The sequence below is a fragment of the Phaethon aethereus genome (assembly GCF_964289735.1).
Source record: "Phaethon aethereus genome assembly, chromosome: 2".
Taxonomy (NCBI): domain Eukaryota; kingdom Metazoa; phylum Chordata; class Aves; order Phaethontiformes; family Phaethontidae; genus Phaethon; species Phaethon aethereus.
In genome coordinates, this window is record NC_138582.1 from 86,317,540 (window position 1) to 86,339,453 (window position 21,914).

The following is a 21,914-nucleotide window of genomic DNA, read 5'->3' on the forward strand; positions in this document are numbered from 1 at the left end:
TCAGCAAAATGAGATCCTTTTTTCTTTAAACATTTCTTCTAATGGGTGAATATAAAAATATTGCCTTACCATGCTTCTGAAAGCTACGTGTATTTAACACTGATACTATGAGCATCCTTAGACTACAAATCAAATACAATCTGCGAGACAAATTGTGCCCTGAGGAACAAGTATGTATCTCACTGGGAGCCATGAAAAGGCAATGGAGATTCTTCATTTATCAAAAAGCACTGTTCTCAAATGTCACTGGCATATATATAGAGCCTCCTCAAAAGTTCAACAACAATTTTAAATTCCTTTTTCCAATATAAAATTTAGGTACACTGTCAGATAAGAGAATAATAGGTTAAATGTGTGAAAATATATTTTCTGATTTCTCTTTTTAAAGTACTTTATTACAGTACTTTAAATACTGCTTCTCCAAGGAAACAAGATTGACATTAAAAGAGAGGTATTTGTGGTTACAAATGCTAAGAGGCAAAGAAAGGTGCCCTGAATACATTCACTGTGAGTAATATTATACAAATGTATTTTACAGAACTCAACTTCTCAACACCAAAGGCTTCAAAGCTGTGATTAAACACCTAAAGCAAAGAAAAAACAAAGAATCCTAGAAGTCAATGGCCTTGGGCAGATACATAGTTTTTAAAGAAAGTTGAAATAAATATAGACTTTGAGAGAGGAGGAAACTAATAGGTTTTTTTTTTCTTTAAAGCAGAAAATACATTTTTAGATAAAATGTATATAACACACTATAGGATTGCATTATTTAACAAGCCATGAGATGGCTCTGACACTAGCCAAAACTTCTACATGGTCTATCAAGTCACGCATGAACAAAAGTGCACAGATCTGCCAGGAATGTAGAAAAGACAACGGTCTATGCTGGTGAGATACATCTCCTGCAGCTTCAGATGAGGACTGAAGTAATAAAAGACAACTGAATTTGAGTATTACTGTTGTGAGAAAATGCCTCCTCTAAGAGGAAAGAAAAATGGTTCTTTAAAAATCGATATATTGAAAGAAAGAGAAAACTAGGGTTGGAAGGAGTTCCAGAAAAGTTAATATAAACACAAATATTTCCCAAGGGTAATAGAAATAATGCTTTCCAGGTCCCATCATTTTTGGCTGTATGAAGACCATATTTTGCTCTGTTAAAGCTCCTGAAAATGGTAACTAAATGATAAAAGTGATAACTAGACCTAAAATTAAATTAGCATCAACTCCATTTACTTAGTACCCCACAAGCTTTGCTGGTACATTTACTGAAGTGGAATCCAACTTACTGAGTTCACACAATTTTTGCAACTGAGGAACAGTGTTAAACAAGCTATTTTTAAACCTGTGGAAGGGCAGTGATGGATTTACATGGTGTATCCTCCATTACTCAATCTACCTACTGATGACCTTCTATTGTCTCCCCTATTGAGTTATTTGCAATTTATTTCTACATCATGCTTTTCTTTACATCTAGGTAATAGAAATGTTTCTTGTACCTTGTACTTAAAACATAGCAATCTATATTGCATACAAAATGGAAAGTGTGTATAGCTTTTTCCAGAACATATTTATTTGGAAATTTTTCACAGTAACTATGGCACATGAAGAAAGCTGTAACTGTGAAGTCAGAAAAAACATAGAACTTCCAGGTTTTTTAGCTTTGCATCTGGCTACATCTAATTTTCTAGCCAGAATGATAGCACCAGGTAAAAGAGAAGCAGATTTATAACTACTTCCCCATGCTTATCAAAAAAGAGAGAGAGAGGAAAAAAAAAGTGTATTTTGGAGTTTCCTTTCAAATTGAGCTACATCTGACTATGTGAAAAAGTCACTGATGTTCAAAAGCGCTCACTACTACTCTTACCCATAGCAGCAGGATTAATAAATAATTAACAGCATTTCCAAAACAAACATACCTCAAAGACATCGGTGTCTTAATTCTCCCGAAGAATTACTACCTCAGCTGCCTTTTTGTCTTCTGGTCTTGAATTTGTTGTGTAGCCTAGGAAAAATAAATCTCAGCTTACTTTCAAACTGAAAGCATAAGGCTAGACCCAAGGAAAAAAAAACTTAATAGCATTGCAGTTAATTCCTCTGTAATCCTACCTCATTATCTTAAGCAAATAAATCTCTGAAAGGGATTACCTTATTAAAAGTGAATTAGAAAACTGAATGTCGTCTGTGCAGGGAGACATTCTCCTAAAATGCAATCAGCAAGGAAGCTCATAAATAGGGCACTATATAAAAATGTTCCTATCGGGCAATCCTTAGCAGATTTTCAGCAGATGTGTATGTAACTATGATTTCACAAATTCCTAAAATAAAATGTGTCGACACCATTTACCACAAACTTTCAAGAGTCTAAAATAAGCACTCATTTAGATTCTACAGAAAGAACAATATAATAAAAACATGTAACGTGTAGCAAGAGTGGCTACTGAATTGTCATACCTCCCACTCTTGCATGTCATCATAATGTTTGATTTACTGAGGAGAACTTAAAAAAAAAAAAAAAGCTGGTTATGTTTTGTTTCTATAACCATGTGAAATTCAGGAGGCACAGCCCCTAGGGGCATCTTAACACTCTCTACACATTTTTAGAAGTGCACGTGGCATGTATAAGCAGTGAAGAAGTAGTATATGCTATAGAGAGAAATCAGAGACAAACTACTGCAGTCACTATCATTATTAGAACGTTCTAAGTTTTCTCAGAAAATGTTTACCAATTGTAAGCATTTTCTAATATATTAGTTAGAAACAGAAAACATGGGTTATCAGATCCTTGGAAAAAAATTTAAAAATCCATTTTTACAATTTTACAATTTACATTTAACAAAAAAATCTTTGTTGTAATTTGTAAAGTGACAACTTTAGTGTTAACTTAAAAGAAAGTAACAGATATCTGTAGAAACAAATTGCCCTTTGCATTTTCAGCTTCATTAGTATTGACTTCTCAGCTTCACTTTAAAATATTCTTATCTTAATCATCCTGTGAGTTATTCCTTACTTCAAATTAGTTTGTATATCTGCACCAACACAATCAAATTATTTTAAAAGGAAACAACACAGAACACAGCTTGCTTGAAGGGTATGCAAGGATAACAAAACTAAGTGACTCCAGCTCTGGAAGATGATTGTGTCATATGAAACCTTAATACAATGTGGAAAAAACTAATGAAGACAGTATTCAAATGAAAATAATAAAAGGCAGACAAAGCCAAAACAGAAACAAAAAACAAAAAAAACCAAAAAAGGGCTAATTGGAGCTTTATTCATACCCACAAGACAGCAATATAGCTTATGACAATAATTTATGACAACAGCTGGTTTTAAGTCCTTTAATTCAGCATTTCTCAAAAAAAAGGTATATAATCATACACACACGAGTTTGAACACATGAAAACCAATGCATGCTACAGAAGCTAAAACAAGGCATCCAGCATTCACAATAAGATGCAAGAAATGGCATATATTACATTATCACGTAAGATTCTTCAAGAGCTAGGTGACTGTGCATTTCACGTTCACAGAATTAAAATAATCATGCTGCTACCATTAAGGCCAAATCTTGATTTGTAAACATTTATGACATTTATAAGTCAAAGTGGCCTTGATTTGTGGGTTTTGTATTACTTTTTCAAATGGTGATATAATGGAATGTCATATAATTTTTTCATATTGCTCCTTTTGGTAACAATTTTTGAGACTTGAAAGGTTCAAGCTTAACCGACGTCTCTTCATCCAAGGACTATTTTCATCGGAGTGCTAGAACATTTTCATGGTACATTGAAAATGAGATAATGGAGTAACAAGTGGTAGAAACAACTGTAGCTTGAATGGCATCTTTTAATTAATGTTTAGGTGGAAAGTGGCAACAACACAGATCCTTTCTTTCATACTGACATCTTTCTTTTTCTTATTTAGATACATTAAGTAAATAGAAGACTTCAAATGCAGCGTTTCATGGAGCAAGAGCACACATTTAAAAGTTGTTTGTAGTCTCCTACACAAATCATTACACCTTTGTATCGCTAGAGTAGGTGGAGTATTTAATCAGATTTATTGATTTTATGGTGCTTGCTGAGACTTGAGAAAATGCCCAGTTCTTTCAGTCTGCTAATTTTTTAGTTTCTTTTTCTCCTGACTTTGGTTGGTACTGTACGTATCTGTATTTGTCAAACATTTTAAGAAATATATGAAGTATTTATTCTTAATGCTATCAGATTGAAAGAAACCCATGGATTTAGTCTAGTCCCTCTAGACATGTGAAGTCCATATTAGAAAGGCTTTGCTCTTGCAAACTAACAGTCTTAAGTTTGCTTTCTCCAGTTGTTTTATTCCTGTAGTGCACAACTGCGTGCAAGTTTTTAAAGAATCACTGATCAGTTTGTACCCTAATATTCAGAGAACTTGAATTTTAGTGGCATCTAGAGCTCTAGTTTCTTTAAGAGAAATTATGCCACAAAACCCATACTAAGAAAAATTATTTAAAAAAAAACAAAAACAAAAAACAAAAACCAACCCCAAAAAACAAAACCAACAACAACAACAACAACCAGTTTATTAATGAAACACAGAACTGGGTCAGCTATGTTGTGTTATTTAGTATCAACACATATAAGTTCAACTCTTGTCATTGTGGTAGTGACTGTATTCTTGGAAATCATCATTTGTGGGTTTCAGGAAAAAAGAGTAAAAAACAAAAAAGAAAATACTTTCCTTAGAGGTTTTCCACTGTCTTATGTCATGTGAAATGCCAAGTTAAGGCTCCTAAGTTAGAAACACTACTAAGAATAAAGACAGGCTGATTAAATTCACAATAGATTTATTTATACCTACAAAAAGAAAAAAATAGAAAATAATAAAGTTAATCAGACTATGGGGGTACTACTAACTACTTTTTTATTCTTTTGATATCATGAGGACTTAGTAGTGTCACTACTTACTAGTGTCATCCACCTTTTCAGTAAAGCTCAGTTTGTTTAAAACAACATGAATGTGGACTATTAGCTGCTATTTGTGTTTGTGTCATAGCACCCAGATGAAAAGAATTTCCCCATGCTAATAACAGCTAGAAAAGAGAAGACAGGTTTAAAACCTGGATTTTCTCTTGGTTTTTCCAGAGATCAATACTCACCTTTTTACCTTAAAAATATCTTGGCATATCCTTACCTACAGAAAAAAATAAACTTGCAGACAACAGTGACAATGACTAAAGCCTTCAGCTTACAGCTGAAGTCTTCAGCTACAGTTTACCTATAGTCTAAAATCAATTAATTGTTCTCAAACAAGTCAAGCTAAAATTATAAATAATTCACTTTCTGGTGACAAGAAACTAAATATTTCTCCTCCTAAATAACCACCTAAAAAGGAAAAAGAGCTTGAGCACAACACAAAGGAACTGTGTTTGTATAGGTGGCATTAGCATCAATTAGTCTATATAACAAAGAAAAAAACGCACATCTTAAAACCAAAAAAGTCTGGTGTCATTAAAGAGAAGACAAAATAATAAAAGGCAATTAAAGTCCCCTCAAACACCTGCTTATCAAAGCCATGTGCTAACCAAGGCAAGGACAAGGTAGAGTTACTGGGCACACCTACTCAGGCTAAATTAATTTATGGGATTATATCCCGAACCATACCCTACCTTCAGAGCACCAGCCTCACAGATCTGTGGAGTTTTTTAAACTGGTGTGAAGAAAACACTGGTTTACTATACATGCTCTTTTTCTTCATTGCCCACTTTCTCACCATTATTTTTCCTTTATATTTCTTAAAGATAGACTGCTACTTGAATTGTTTATTAATGCCAAAGAGAACAAAGTTAATATTAAAAACTTCCATGTGAAAATAAGGTTCAAGGTGCCTCACATCCGTATTTTTTTCTGCTATGAACATAATTTTTCTTCCTCTTATTTACCATTATAAGTTGCTCTTCTTTGAACATGGAGCTGAACTAGACACAAAGGAGCATGATGACACTTAAAATCCTTTAGTTTCCAAAGTTCAGGGATGCTGCAATCGATTGTTTCCTTTTCTGTTCCTTCTTAGAACAAAAAGCATCCTGCTGTTGTTCAGAGAACAACTTGGGTCTTTTAGAAGAACTTGAAGAATATTTCGATTTGCACTGTATAAACATATTTTAAGCAAACGTAATGAACACTTTTTTACATCCAAATGCACAGTGAGGCACTGGGCACCTGAGACACCAACACAGTAATGATTTCAGGAATTAACTTTGCTTGTTACTTTTCAGCTGACACTTTCAATTAAATTCCCATTATAGTGAGATCAGGACTCTAGGAGAAATGTTAAAACATTTCTAGGGGAAAAAATGCCAAATTTTAAATTAGACTTTACTTCACTAATTTACTTAACAGTAACAAAATTAATGAACACAGTTACAGAACAGAATAGAACACAATATAACATAATTTTTCAGTTGGAAGGGACCTACAATAATCTTCTAGTCCAGCTGCCTGACCAATTCAGGGCTGACCAAAAGCTAAAGCTGTCGTTAAGGGCATTGTCCAAATGCCTCCTGAACACGGACAGGCTTGGGGCATCGACCACCTCTCTAGGGAGCCTGCTACAGTGTTTGGTCACCCTCTTGGTAGAGAAATGCTTCCTAACGTCCAGCCTGAACCTCCCCTGGTGCAGCTTTGAACCATTCCCACATGTCCTATGACTGGGTACCAGGGAGGAGAGACCAGCACCTCCCTCTCCACTTCCCCTCCTCAGGAAGCTGTAGGGAGCAATGAGGTCACCCCTCAGCATCCTCCTCTGCAAACTAGACAAGCCCAGAGTCCTTAGCCACTCCTCACAGGACATTCCTTGCAGCCCTTTCACCAGCTTTGTTGCCCTGCTCTGGACATAGTCAAGGACCTTCACATCCTTCTTAAACTGTGGGGCCCAGAACTGCACACAGTATTCAGGGTGAGGCCGCACCAACACTGAATACAGCGGGATAATCACCCCTCTTGACCTAGGAACACATTTGTAATTATTTCTTAGAGTTATAGTTCCACAGAGCATAAGTAACTATAAAATGCAGCCTTACTTAATACCCATCTTTCCTGAGCAAAAGGCCTGCAAGTTAAATATCCTGTGATGCATCTTTTTTTTCCTCTCTTCTTTTAGATTGTATAATTAAGGACGTTCTATATAGGGCAAATCCCTCTTGCGTATCATTTGATCTTTATCATCTATAACATTAACATCTATACGGGCATGGAAGTCTCTAAGATAGACAACTGCCATTACTCCTACTTATTGACTGAAAACAAACACAGCACTCAGGACTTTTACCTGTACCTATTAATGAATCTTTATACATTTAGCAGAATTTCTTTCCACTGTGAAGAGCACATCAAGCAAAGTAGTACTCCTGTTTGACCAAATCTAGTATTTCTGATAACTTCTGAACAGGCATTCTTCAAATGTTTTTCTCATATACCTGCTTCTGTAAAGATCCACAGAAATACTCAGCAAATATGAAAATTAACTATACCACTACACAAATTAAGCTTTAAATATATAAGGTGAGGGCCAAAATGTTGGTGAATATAAATGACACTCTATCATTTAAGTGTATACATGATTCCAAGGAGTACAAGAGGTCCCTGAAAACCATGCATACAGCAGTTCAAGAGAAAAGCACTCTGGAAATCAAGTGGACCAATAAGGTAAAAACATTTTGGGAATTCTACCTCAAATCTGGGCCACAATTCTGCCTCTGCTATCACTCCTATTTGTGGGGAAGGAAGCTGTATTGATTTTTCTGTTTTGTTCCCATACACAGGCTCAATTTTATATTCAGAGGTATGTAAAGGAAAAAGGAATTGGAGGGTGAAGGAAGGAAATACAAATAAGTCTTTAATAAAATAAAGATTAAACATGATGGATATACTGTTTTTTTCTTCTCAACAAAAGCAGACAAAACTTGACAGAATTCTTAAAAACTTAAGTTTTAAGTGCTTAATAGCATTTTACTGTTTATAGATGAATTCTAAACAGTGAATTAAAATGCTCTCTCTAGTTTTATAGATATCTATATTTTACTTCATTCATCTTTTAAATTGTTTATGATTTCAAGATCAGAATGAAGTATGCTAAATCCCATTCTCACTTAAATGCTTTGCTTAAAAGAAATTCCACAACCACTTGAGTCCATACTATCAAAGGCCCATCTAAACATCCCTTGAGAGTCAAAAACTGGAAGCATAATGTGGGCATAGACACCAATGTTCAGGTATCTGTAATGATGATACAATTTACTAGAACAGTCCTAAGATCATTTGCACTAGTACTTACTCATACCTATACAGTAGCAAACAGCATTTAGAGATCACATTAGGATTCCATTGGAAAAAGTGACGCTTCGCTTACTAAAGCATTACATCTAATTCATGAAGAAACCGTAATAAATTAGTTAGCTAAATCTCTGGATGAAATAGATCATAGCTGTGTCTTACCAATTAACCTTTCAATGCATAAAACCCCAAATGGTTTCTAGTGATTTTGTTTGCAACTCATTGTAAATGGAAAGTGTTCTCATTCATGCAGTACAACTCAACCACTGACCTCAATTCATTACAAAAAGTTCTTCACAAAAAGAGATGCAAAAGAGAAAAATGAAAATATATATTTAATATTTTAAATAGCATTTCATTTCTATTATTTACTCTTATCTAACTAACTGAAGGAGGAGTTCGCAGTAAAAAATACTGTGTATAATCGAAATATTAACAATAGAAACTTCTGAATAAATGGGAAATTTATTGGAATGCTTCATTTCAATTTACACCTTGTGTATGTTATAGATATAAGCACACACACGTACAGGTAACTACTATGTATTTTTACATACCTTACATGTTTAATAACAGTCAGAAAAAGTAAGAACATTCAATACTGCTATTATCAGAACGTTGCACATCTTCCCAAAACAAAATTTGACCACATTCAGTGTAGCTCGCTTTAGCAAAGTGACATTTTCTGACACAAATACACCCTGTTGTTAAAATTCCAGACAAGTCTAACCCTGACTTACTCTCAATTCAGACAACAGTCTCAGACTTCTGGCTGCAGTGACATTTTAATTTCTATTACCAAAAGGACAAAACTAAATTTCTAGCACCAAGAGAAAACCAGACTTACTATAAAGCAAATATGCAAGTGTCTTGGGTCTGGCTGGGATGGAGTTAATTTTCTCCACAGCAGCCCTCACAGCACTGTGCTGTGTATCGGTAGCTGGAACGGTGTTGGTACCACACCAGTGTTTGGCTGCTGCTGAGCAGTGCTCACACAGCATCAAGGCTGTCTCTCCAACATTCCCCCCTCACCAGCAGGCTGGGGGTGGGCAAGATCTTGGGAGGGGACACAGCCAGGAGAGCTGACCCAAACTGGCCAAAGGGCTATTCCGTACCATATGATGTCAGCTCAGCAATAAAAGCTAAGAGAAGGGGGAGGCAGGATTCGTTTTTTCGATGTGTGTCTTCCAGAGCAACCACTACATGCACTGAAGCCCTGCTTCCCGGGAAGTGGCTGGACACCACCTGCTGATGGGAAGTAGAGAATAAACCTTTTGTTTTCTGCTTATTAAACTGCCTTTATCTTGACTTAATTGTTTTGATTATTTTTTTTCCATCCTAATTTCTGTCCCCCTGTCCTGCTGAGGAGGGGAGCGATGGAGCGGCTTGGTGGCACCCGGTGTCCACACAAGGTCAACCCACCACAGCAAGAAAGAATACAGTTGTATTAAGCAGAAACAAGGCAAAACAGAAAGCAGAGGAACAGCTTTAGATTCACCATAGCAGTGTCATAAATTTTCTTCAGAGAATGACAGTGAAAGCAAGAACTGGTGTGAGCTTATTTTCCTGTCAAACAATCCAGAGTGATAGCAGTTAGCTCCCCTTGGATATATAGAAGTAAAGGGTCTGCTTTCCTTCAGACTACTTGAAGTCTGATGATGTTCTTCACATAAAAAGAGACATCCCAAGACAAAGGAAGTGAACAATATTTTAAGCCACCACTTAGAAGAGAATTTCTGAGCTCATAGAAGGTCCCACAGCACATTCTAAATCGCACACTGGCATACAATCTTTTCTTCATTAAGTATCATCATGTCTCAGTCTGTTTTGTGAGGTTAGAAAACAATTTTGTATTTCCCACAAATTGACTCTATGTTGAAAACAATCTGTGACTTGAGGGAGAAGAAAGGACTTGAAACGACTGAAGGCTTTATTGAGTGTACGGTGCTGATTGCAGTCGTCTGTGCACCAGGAGAGCAGAGCAGCTGGCTAGTCTGACTTAGGAGCAAAAAGGAAGAAATGGGGATACAAGAAGTGCTTGCAGTAGGAGAATATCAGAGAAATGTTTTGTTTTCCTCATCCAAGTTTTAGCTGTGACTACAATGTCCTTTAAATTCAAAAAATATAGTAAGTATAAATATAAAGAAGAAATAAGAAGACTTCTCTGTCAACTGGAACACAATTTTCAAGTGAGAGAACTCACCGATTAATAGTCTGAGAAATCACTTACTGCTGTATGATCATAAGCAGTTTAGGCATATTTTGCTTCAGTTTTCTGACCTATCAAATGTGAATAGCAGCATTTTTTTTTCCTTGCCTTTTATTCCACTTCAGTTTACAACTGGATCAGACAATTGCTGGGGCCTGTGCAGGGTGATACTAAAGAACTACCCTTGGAGTTTCAGCATACCACAATAAGAAATAGATTACAAATGAAGGATGACTGTCTCTTGTGACAGATAAAAAGACTGTATCCAAGGCTTAAGTGTTTATTAAGTCAAATCTGAATGTTTAACAAAATTGATTACGAACACTGTTCTCCTTCAATCTGATATATTCAAACACTTTTTAAGATAAGAGCAAAAACACAGAAAACAACACGGTACTACTGTCAACTGCTTCCCATTCAAGAAACTGCAAGCCTGAAGTGGTACAGTGTTCCACTAGGGACATAACACAATGCCTAAAACCGGAGGAAAGTGAATCAGAACCAGTTAGATTTCTGTATTATACAGTGAGCATGCCATATTGCCTGTATTGGGAAGTGCTCTTGTCTTATTTGGAAGAAATTTAAGTGAAAGATGGACAAAATTCCACTAAGGAAGCAAAAATTCACTTGCTTCACTTGCTTTGTTTGGAATTTTCTTTCTCTTCTTTATAGCAAAGGATCTGCACACTATTCAGAAGATCTAAAAGACCTGGTTTTGGATTTCTGAAGTTTACAAATGTCTCCTTCAGTAAACCTGGAACACAGCACTCACTAAAAGAAAACAGACTTCTGGGAAGAAAGATCTCTCCATTTTCCCCTAAAATTATAGGACAGACATACACCCTGTTATTAGTCCAGCTGACCAAGGAAAAGGAAAAGAAACTGAGAATCTACCTCTTCTAGCCTACCTTTTCTCTTTTCAGTATGGGGCAGTATACATCAGAGTCTGCAAACACAAAGTCAGTCTTTATTCTGAATTGCTTTTCAAGAGAATCAAAGTAATTGTCAAGGAAGCATTCTCAGTACCACTAGGGACATTTTAGAACAGACTAAGGAAGGTGAGAAGCAGTATTTAAATTTTAGGAGGCTACTGGTTTTATACCAAAAGAAAAAATGTCCCCATATACCCAAAATATTAAAACAAAGTTATGTAAATCATAATAAATTAAAAGAAAAACCCAAAACACTAACTACTTTTTTTTTTTGAGAAAGAAAATATTATTCCTTTTAAAATTTAAAATAACTTTGTTTTTACACTTGATTATTCCATACCAGATGAATCTAGTCTGCTTCTGTGACCAATGAAACCTTCTGTGTGTTTTCTCGCAGGTAAGATTAACCTGTTAGCCCTGCATCCTTTTATCTGGTGGCTTTATACTGGTTTGTATCTGTCTCTGCTTCTTTATATTATATACACATACTTCTTTATATTGATCTGTTTATTTGGGTTGTCCAAATCTGTTGTGCAGGGTACACAATTCAGCTGTAGCAATACTCCTAATGCAGCCCAGGACGCCATCAGCCTTCTCTGGGTTTCACTTCGTGTCCATCAGGACCCCCAAGTCCTTTTCTGCAAACCTGCTTTCCAGCTGATCAGTCCCAGCCTATACTGGTGCATGGGGTTGTTCCTCCCCAGATACAGGACTTTGCATTTGCCGTTGTTAAACTTAATGAGATTCCTGGCAGCCCATTTCTCCAGCCTGTCCAGACTCCCCTGGATGGCAGCACAGCCCTCTGGACTGTCAGCCACTCCTCCCAGTTTTGTGTCATCTGCAAACTTGCTGGGGGTACACTCTGCCCATCATCCAGATCATTAATTAAGATGTTAAGCAGGACTGGACCCAACGTTGACCCCTGGGGTACACCGCTAGTTACTGTCTTCCAACTAGACTACGTGCCACCAACCACCACAGTCTGAGCCTAGCCATCCAACCAGCTTTCAATCCATCTCACTGTTTGTTCATCCAATCATTACTTTTACCAGCTTTCTATGAGGATTTTATGGAAGGCAGTGTCAAAAGCCTTGCTGAAGCCTAGGTAGCCTTCCCGATGTCCACTGCTCTACCCTCATATACCAAGACAGTCACTTCCTCATAGAAGGTTATCAGTTTTGTCAAACATGACTTCCCATCAAAGCCCATGGAATTATGTATGCCCAGTTTGGTTAAGTATTCCCTGTCCTGATCCTCCACCACCATGGCACCTTCCTTGTTCCAGTCCTTCCCCTGTCTTTGGGGCCTGAGATCCCTGAAGGCTGGTCTTGCAGCAAAGACTAAGAAGGTGGCAGGCAGAACCTCAGCCTTTTCCATGTCCCATATCACCAGGTCCCCTGTCTAATTTAGCAGTGGGCTCGCATTTTCCCTAGTCATCTTTTTGTCACCTAGGTACATATAGAAACCTTTCTTCTTGTCTTTTGCCATCCCTGGCCAGATTCAATTCCATTTGGGCTTTGTCCCTCCTAACAGGATCTCTGCAGGCTGAAACAGTGGCTCTATATTCCATCCACATCACCTGTCCCCATTTCCACCTTCTATATTCTTCCTTTCTGCGTTTGAGTTTGCCCAAGAGCATCTTGTACATCCATTGTACAAGATGTGTACAATACCAGTGCTTCTGGTATTTTTGCCTGACCTTCTGCTTGTAGGGATAGGCTGACAGCAACAAAATAAAATATAAAACTGTTAAAGTATTCATCAAATGGTTTCCTCAGCAGTGTAACCCATGGGAGACAAATTCTATGCACACAAAGAGTGCATTTAATAATATGTAAGTAAAACTTGTAGGAAATCAACATAGGCAGGAGGTGGACTCGACACTGATGGTACCGTTCGTACTTTATTCTGAAGTCACTGCCAGAGAAAACCCAGTGTAGCTGCTAAACAGATTAGGGGAATATAATGAATCTGTGAAACTGTGTTGAAGTGTCGCCTCTTCCATCTTCCAAAAGACTCTATTATGGTATTTCTATGAGCGACTTATTTCCGAAGAGCATTAAAAAAGATCTCTCTGAGGACTGGTAAGCTTCAACATGTTAAGCTTCAACAGCTGCTGTACCATCCTTCTACCCAAACAGCTAAGAGCATTCAGAAAGTACATACAGGGGAAAACTTTTGCTCTTTATTAGTAATTCACCTTTACTTAAGTGCCCAACTTATTGCTTTTCAGACTGCAGATAGTTAGTTCAATTCCCAATAAAGTAAGGCTTTATGTACATTCAAGAAGTACTTATACTAAAGCAGCTGATTTAATGCTGCTGTCTGGATCATTAGTGTTCTAGCAGGGGACTCCCAAATCACTAGTTTAAGAACTGCTACTCAGTCATTAAGGAATTTTTCAAAGTGCTGCACCAGCATTCAGGGAACTTCAAAACGTAAAGAACTTGTTCTGCACCCAGCTAGTTACTGACACTTCTCAATTACTGTGATGTTTTACATGCATTTTGCAAAAGTGCAAGAACTGCACAATGTGAGGAGGAAGTAAAACATCAACCCTTCAGTACTCATTAAGTACTGTAATTGCAACAATTGCAGTTACCTGGATTGTTTGGTTGTGAGCAGATTATGTGACCGCTCCTGAGGAATATGCAGTATTTTAGCAAAGTAATGAATCAGCACCTCAGGCAGACTACTAAATCCGTTTTGCGAAGGACAAAATACATGTACAAAAGCGGCACAGAATACAGCCAGTGACTATCCTCTAGCAGAGAGTATTTTTTCCATTTTAAGATTTCCTTTCTCAGTACCAACGTGAAATCACATGACGAACACCAGTAAACCAAACAAACTGTTACCTGTGTAAACACATCCACACACCTTTTGTAGCATGTACTCCCACACTTATATAGACAGCATCTCAGTAATTCTGAATGAAACTCCATGCTCTTAGCATAAGAGGAAAACTTAGACTATTCATTTAGGTAGGTGACATGGGTTTAGCAGCCAATTTTACTAAAAATCTTATATAAAATGAAAAGTTTAAAAACTTGGGAAAAAGCATGGCAAAAAAGTCATCACCACCACCACCTGCTGCACTGAACAGACTCTCTCCCAGACTCTCACCCCCATTTTAAAAAGTGATGGTTTGAAACAGGTATTTAAATTAATATTTAGGTTAGTTAATTAACTTACACACTTCTCTTACTAGTTCCAAATTTATCTGCCATTGCTGACATCCAAAATACTGCTTTTGCATAGTCCCCACAAAATCTTTGTGCATCCTGGAAGTTGGTCCTATCTTCTCTGAAATAAGAGCAAACAACTTCCCTTCACAATAATTCCACCCTTCACAATAATTCCAAATAATTCTGCAGGGATGAAGACTGTAGAGAGGTAACATTGAAAGGTTTTCCCTTTCAGATAGCAGCTGTCGTAAGAGACTGCTGCTTAGGATAGCTCCTGTCTTTCTCCTCCTGTGCTCTTGGAATACCACTAGCTGACAGGAACAGAAATTAGGTTAGGTATTAAGAACAACTTTCTTGCTGAAGTACTTCTTGATTTTCTATAGAAGAATACAGAAATTATAGGCTGAGATGTTGCTACTGTTTTGCTCTCTCATTTTTCATAATGGAGTAAGAACTTACCGAGGAAGAATACAGCAATATAGAGTAATTTCTACCTGCAGGGGAAAGGGGATGCTTTTTATCTTAAGGACATAAAAGATAGTGAACAACATATGAAAAACAGTAAAATATTAGGACCCCCCCCCCCAACCTGAAAGGGAGCAAAAAGTAAAACTGCAAGTATTGTAAACAAAATATATGAAATCTCAGTAAAATACTATGTGCCTGTTAAAACAGTAAGATGAAGCTCTAGATTCATTCTGGTTTTACTAAGGATGTAGAACTCTCTCCCAGGCTACATTACATTACCTCCTGTTTGTGAGATAATTCTGCCCTTCACATGCTCAACACCATAAAGACTTGTTACAGTCAGTGGCAGCTGAGTTATCTCAAAGTTCTCATCATATTGAAGCGACAAAAAAGTTCTGTACAAATCTTAGCCAAAAATAAATTTGAGTGAATTTATCAGGTTCTTCCAACAATTTGTTTCCTTGTCACTGCAGCTCCTACATTTTGTAGCGTGTTTATCTTAGTAAGGCAGTTTTTAAATATAATCGTATTAAGTGTCTGAATTGACTCACAGCATTAGCACATTCAAAAGGTTTTGAAAATAGAAGCTGATAAGGGTTATGTTTACACAACACTTCCAGTCTCCATGATGTATTTTAACAGATTGAGTGTGGTTCAATCTGCCAAAATTTAGACCTTTAAAATGTCTTCATCAGCTAGTCATTTAGACTCTCTTTAGGGTCAGTGGAGGGAAACAGACATCTGTGCAACTCATCCTAACCTAGACGCCTGTAACAGGTCAGACACGATGCTTACTTCTTTCCATCAATTATAAAGCTATGACCAGGCTCACCAGCAAAAATTATTTTTAGGTAAATATTCTGGTCTTCATGCTAGACTCTGGAGACCTTTTTAACATATGAAGCTACCTCTGCCTCCCAGGAACTTCAAAACAATGTTATGCCTACAGTTCTGGTATTCTGTATTACCTGACAACAGATTAAAAGTTTCCAGAACTGAATAGCTGAGACATATTCTCTCACATGTGCTTTAGCAAAGCTGAAGTCAGTCTTGGAAGGCAAACCAGAAGTAGACAAATTAACCACCAATATCACATACCTTGCCCTGCCTCTAAATGACACAAATTCCTAGATGCCTTCATGAGTGCTCATCCCCCCCTCTAATTTGTCTCTCTCTATCATTATGTTGTTATCTACCTTTGCTATTCATAGTATATATATACCTGTGATATTCAAGGCATAATTAAAAAAAAAAGCTAAACATATCTCATTCTAAAAACCTTGCATGCATGATCTGACTTAGAAAGTCTTTCAGAAGAAAAAATAGCTCCTCAGTCCATTATTTTAGATGGGCATACAAATCTGCTAAGGCAAACCAATTCTACATGTGTGTTTTCTTCAAAAATTACTTGGCATGCCCAATGAAAGCACAGTAGGCTTTTTGAAACCTGTACATTACCAGTTATCAATAAAAATCACAGTATGAGCAAGTTGTTCCACAAACACTGAAAAATATCTAAATCGTTCTTCCTACAGATTTGTGTTTGTTCCTATTTTTATGACAATGACATCAGCTCCCCAACATCCCTACCGCGCCCCTACTACACAAAAGATTGCACATGCTGTGCCGGCAGCTACTTGCGCACTGAAAGCATCGTTAGAACAAATACAATGACTGGCGGATTAGCTGCTACAAACAGCATGTGTGGTGCTGAAGTCCTGTCCTGCCTGCCCTTCCCTCAAGGGAACAACAATGCTGCTCTCCCATTCAACTTGCTACTAAGTTTGCACACAAATAACGTACAAACATAACGATCTTTGAGACCAGTTCCTTACTTTCAAGTTCACCAGCAACTGGCAAACCAATTCGGAAGGAAGGACTGGCAGATAGAAGCAGGCAGCCTTGTTAAACCACATTTAAAAAGGAAAACAGGCCACAAACAACATAAGCACGTAATGAAAATACAGATGAAGAACTCATTTTATGTATAAGTAGTAAAAAAGTCATCATACATTAAAGTGTAGGACAATACGCACTGATGGACTATAATAGCTATGCAGATTCCGTTCTGCCGCTCTGCCAAGACGCTGTTGATTGACTGGGCTCAGTACAGCACTGTGCATGAGAACTAGCTACCAAACTGTTCTTCGCACTATGCTTGCCATATGTGCAGGCCTTTTGCTTAAATAAGCTGTATGAGGTGTCAATACAATTTTAGCACACTTGAAAACAGAATGCAAATTCAATGCCGATGATTGCATCCATATGACTATATGGTCGTAACTGTGGAATATATAAGGAATAAATGTAATAGGTAGTCCAAAATTTTTCAACAACTCTAGCATTAGCATGAAAAATAATCATCTGTCACTTGAATTTTAATCAGTCATTATTATTTTTAGGAAATGGCACAGGCATAATACAATAACTCAATACAACGTCCTAAGTAACAGAACAAAAGCTAAAAGAACGAGTGGCTCTCAAAGAAAATGTAATAAACTGCAAAGGTTTAAAAGAAAAAATAATCTCTATTTTTCTAATTTGGAACTCATCATGAATATTCCTGTTATTTCTTAAGTCATCTGTTTAAAATTTATTTTTCCCCATCACCACCTTTAGCTGAATTTTATTCCTTCATAAACATATTAAGTAAAATGAGATATTTCAAATAATGGAAGACGAATTTGCAGAACAGCATTCTCATTTTGTACTTCAACGCAAAAGGTAAGAAAGATCTATTCATTAGAAACTGAAAAGGAAAGATCGAATGGTTCTTTCACTTCAGCATTTTCCAAATTATTGTCTTTATTTAAGCCAGTATCAGGTTCACAGTCTTAAGAGACTGCAGCTTTACCTGGTCTGAATTCTTCATGAATAAATATATCACTTTTTAATTTATTTTAGTCTCTAGAAGTTTGGAGGAGGATGGATCAAATATAAAAATGGAGTTGGAAAGTTAAGGTTTTCATTAAAAATTATCAAAGAAAAAAGTTAATACTATGTAATAGTATGGTAATTTATCTGGAGAAGATCATCATAATCACAAACATATTTAGAACAATAAAAGTGAAACTAAAGAGTTGACTGAGCTGAAGCTATGACTGAATTACAATAAAAATCTAGTAGGAAAAATCCTGATTATTGAAAAGCACATTAGAATGAAACATGTATAAATGCAAAAAATACATTTTCAAGACGTATTAGAAAATTTTTTAAAAGTCTCTTTCTCTTTTTAAATAAAAAAATACTAATTTTGAGATCAACACAAATATTTTAGTTTACCGTAATGAAATAAATGCTAATTATTTATCAATATAATTTGTAGACTGTGTGCAAAGAACATCCCAGTCAATTCTTTAAAAAAGTTCCACGCAATTATCAACGTACTGGTCTATTTCTTTAAAGAGTTTATCCTATTAATAACAAATAATGAAAATTATTCTTCACAAACACTGAATAACCAGCTTGTTTCAGAAACTGGTAAGATCTACTAGATATCATTTCTATGTGATGACAACAGTCCTACCCTGGAAAAATAAGGCAGCTCTGCATTTTCTTGTTTTTGGTCTCTTCTTGTAAAAGGAAATCTGCTCTCTAAGCCCTTGTCATTAGACCAAAGGTGAAATACTGGCTTATTTTTTTCTCCTTCCAGTTCACAGCTCTTCCAAAAGATACTCAAAGCTGTTTCCTTCCCCGGATTGATTAGTCAATTCACTGATAACAAACAAAACATCCTAGGTAGCAGTCTGATGCTATCATAAATACATAGAGTTTGCCAAACAATCTTGATATCCTTGACTTTATGAGTTAAGCAAATTTTCTCTTTCAGTTCCAAACACACCAATATCAACTTGTTAAGTGTCATTACTGCAGCATCCCTCACACTACAACTATCTTCAGCTGCTTCCCACACAGCCAAAGCTAATAATAGTCTTCTCTGTTAGAAGGAATATTTCCTATACCATTATCTCACCAACTTAAAATAAACAAACAACTCATAAAACAAAAAAAATGCATTGATATTTGGGTCTAAAACTGGATTCTTCAGGTAGTTTATATGCAAATAAATGCACACCATGTCTCTATAGAGGGCCTCATCCACTTGGTCTTCCTGGTTGGGTGGCCTGTAGCAGAGCCCCAGTATAATGTCACCTGTCCCTGCCCTCCCTGTATTCCTGACCCACAAGCTCTTGGTCAGCTGCTTATCCATCTCCAGGCAGAGCTCCATGAACTCCAGCTGGTCACTGACATAGAGAACACCACCTTCTCCTCATTATCCCTGCCTGTCCTTCCTAAAGAACCAGTATTCTTCCATTCCAATGCTCCAGTCATATGAGTCATCCCACCGTGTCTCCATGATGCCAGTAAGATCATAGTCCTTCAGGCATGCATATGTGTCTAACTCCTTTTGGTTGTTCCCCATGCTACGTGTATTAGCACAGAAGCATTGAAGTTGGACATCCAGTGAAACTGGCTTACTGGATGGAGTGGCTGAAATTCCTTTATGGTGATCTTCAGATGCTCTCCTGCTGACCTGTGATCCTTCTTCAGGCTCTGGACATCTACTGCTGGCATCAAATTCATAGGATTGGGATGGATTGAGGTTCCCCTCCCCGCTGCAACTTTAAAGCCTTCTTCACCAGCTTGGCAATCCTATGACCAAAGATGCTGCTCTTTGACAAACTGACCCCATCACCCACCAGTAGACCAGGTTTCTCAAAGCAAGTCCCATGGTCTAAGTAGACAAACCCCTGTCTACAGCACCAATCCTGTAACCATTTGTTCACTCACCAGGTTGGACTGGTCCTTTCAAACCCTTTGACTGCGAGGATTGATGAAAAAACTACCTGTGCTCCAGAGTCCCTTACCACCGCTCCCAGGGCTCTGTAACCTTTCTTGATACTCCTCAGATTGCTCCTGGCTGTATCATTGGTGCCCACGTGAAACAGCAGCGGCAAATAAAAGTCAGTGGTCTGTACGAGGCTTGGTAGTCTCTTGGTGACGGCCCTGATATGAGCCCTTGGTAAGCACCACATCTCTCTAGAGACTGCTTCAGGCTGGCAAATAGGTGCCTCCGTATCTCTCAGAAGAGGGTCGCCTACTACTATCAGCCATCACCCTTTCTTATACTGTGCTGGTTGTTACACGGGGAGCAGGTTGGGCTGCCTGACTTAGCTCCAGCGTCTCTCCTGATGTGACAGGTCTTTCCTCTTCAGTATGCAGAGCGGTGAAGCAGTTCTGGAAGGGCATCTCAGGCTTTGGGAGAAGTCTTGTCCTCCTCCTGGTCCTTGTCACTGCAACCGTCCATTTTTCTGCATTACTGGCCCCCCTACATTCTGTGTGTGCTGGCGGGGGAGTTTTCGGCTCTTTTGCCATGGGCTGTGGATGCCCTGCAGACTGTGCTTGGAACCTTGGAACCAGCAATCTAACTCCTTCTCACCCTCCCTGATGTTATGCATCCTTCTCACCACCTCCTGCAGCTCAGCCACCTGCTGCAGGAGGTTCTACGCCTGCACACACGTTTTTGCAGGCGGGTCTGCCGCCTGTGCCTGCCCCAGGAGAAAGGTCTAGGCACTTCTGGCAGCCTGAGGTCTGCACTGCTGCCTCTCCCTTCAGCAGCTCTGTCTGGGTGGAGGCATCCACCACTGCTGGGGTAGCTGGTGCAGATCCCCCAGGCAGACACGCAGCCTTTGCTCTCGGACAAGTGCCCACCATCCTGCCTTGCGGGTCAGGCAGGATGAGTGCCCTTGACCTGTGCAGATGGGTCACAGAACGGTGCCCAGTTGCTGGGTTATGTGAACTGCAAGTCCCCCGCTCAGCCTGTGGAACGCCCCTCCCTCGAAGGGGCGCCCCGCCCTGCCCGACCGGCCACGGCCCCACCCTGGTCGCAGCGCTCCTTAGGGCCGCCTTTTGTGGGAGAGGGCGTGGCCGCCGTCCCTCCTGGCCCCGCCCACACCTCGCCAGCCGCCAGCTCCTGGCGAAGCCCCCTCGCACGCCGCGATCGCCCGCTCCGCTGCGGAGCGCACCCCGCCGGAGCTGCTCGCCTCCGCAATACTGAATTTCTGCGGTGAAATGGAAAACAAGTGAAACAAGGAGCACAACTATTAATAATGACTGAAGTTTAAAAAAACAAAACAAAACAAAACATGAAAACAGACCAAGCAAAACAAACCACCAAACACAACCCCCCAAAAACCGACATACACTTGTACCTTGAAACCAATCCAGAAAATTTAGAGTAGCTTTTTCCCCAGAGACAAACTATGATAAGGATAACGAATGCAATTAAACCACCTTATTATGCACCCAAGTACTCCATTTTCTAAGATGCGACACACAGTTATGCATATTCAAGGGAAGTCTGAACTTCAAATCTGTGGCTCAGGTAAGTAACATCATACAAGGTGTGGAAAGCATAACCTCAATTATGCTACAAATGATACACAGCTGGCAAAAGAATTAGCAACAGCTGCAACTGAACTGCTACAGACCATGATTTTACTTTATCTTCCAGATGAATCATGCTTACAATCTAACCAGCTGCAACGGTTGTTGAGCTCTGCCAGCAGAGTCTTCATTCTGTTCTACACACGACTTAAATCTGAGTTCCTAAAGTTTTCAGCAAAGAGTGTGTGTTCCTGCATGTGTGGCTGACATTTATGAGCGTAAAACATAAATAATAATTAATTAAGTGAATGAAGCTAGAGTATTAACCCCAACAGCTTGCATTCTACATTCTGAAGTCTCATGAAGGAAACATTACTGCCCACGATTTGCGAAGGGCTGGAACTCAAGTAAGACCATA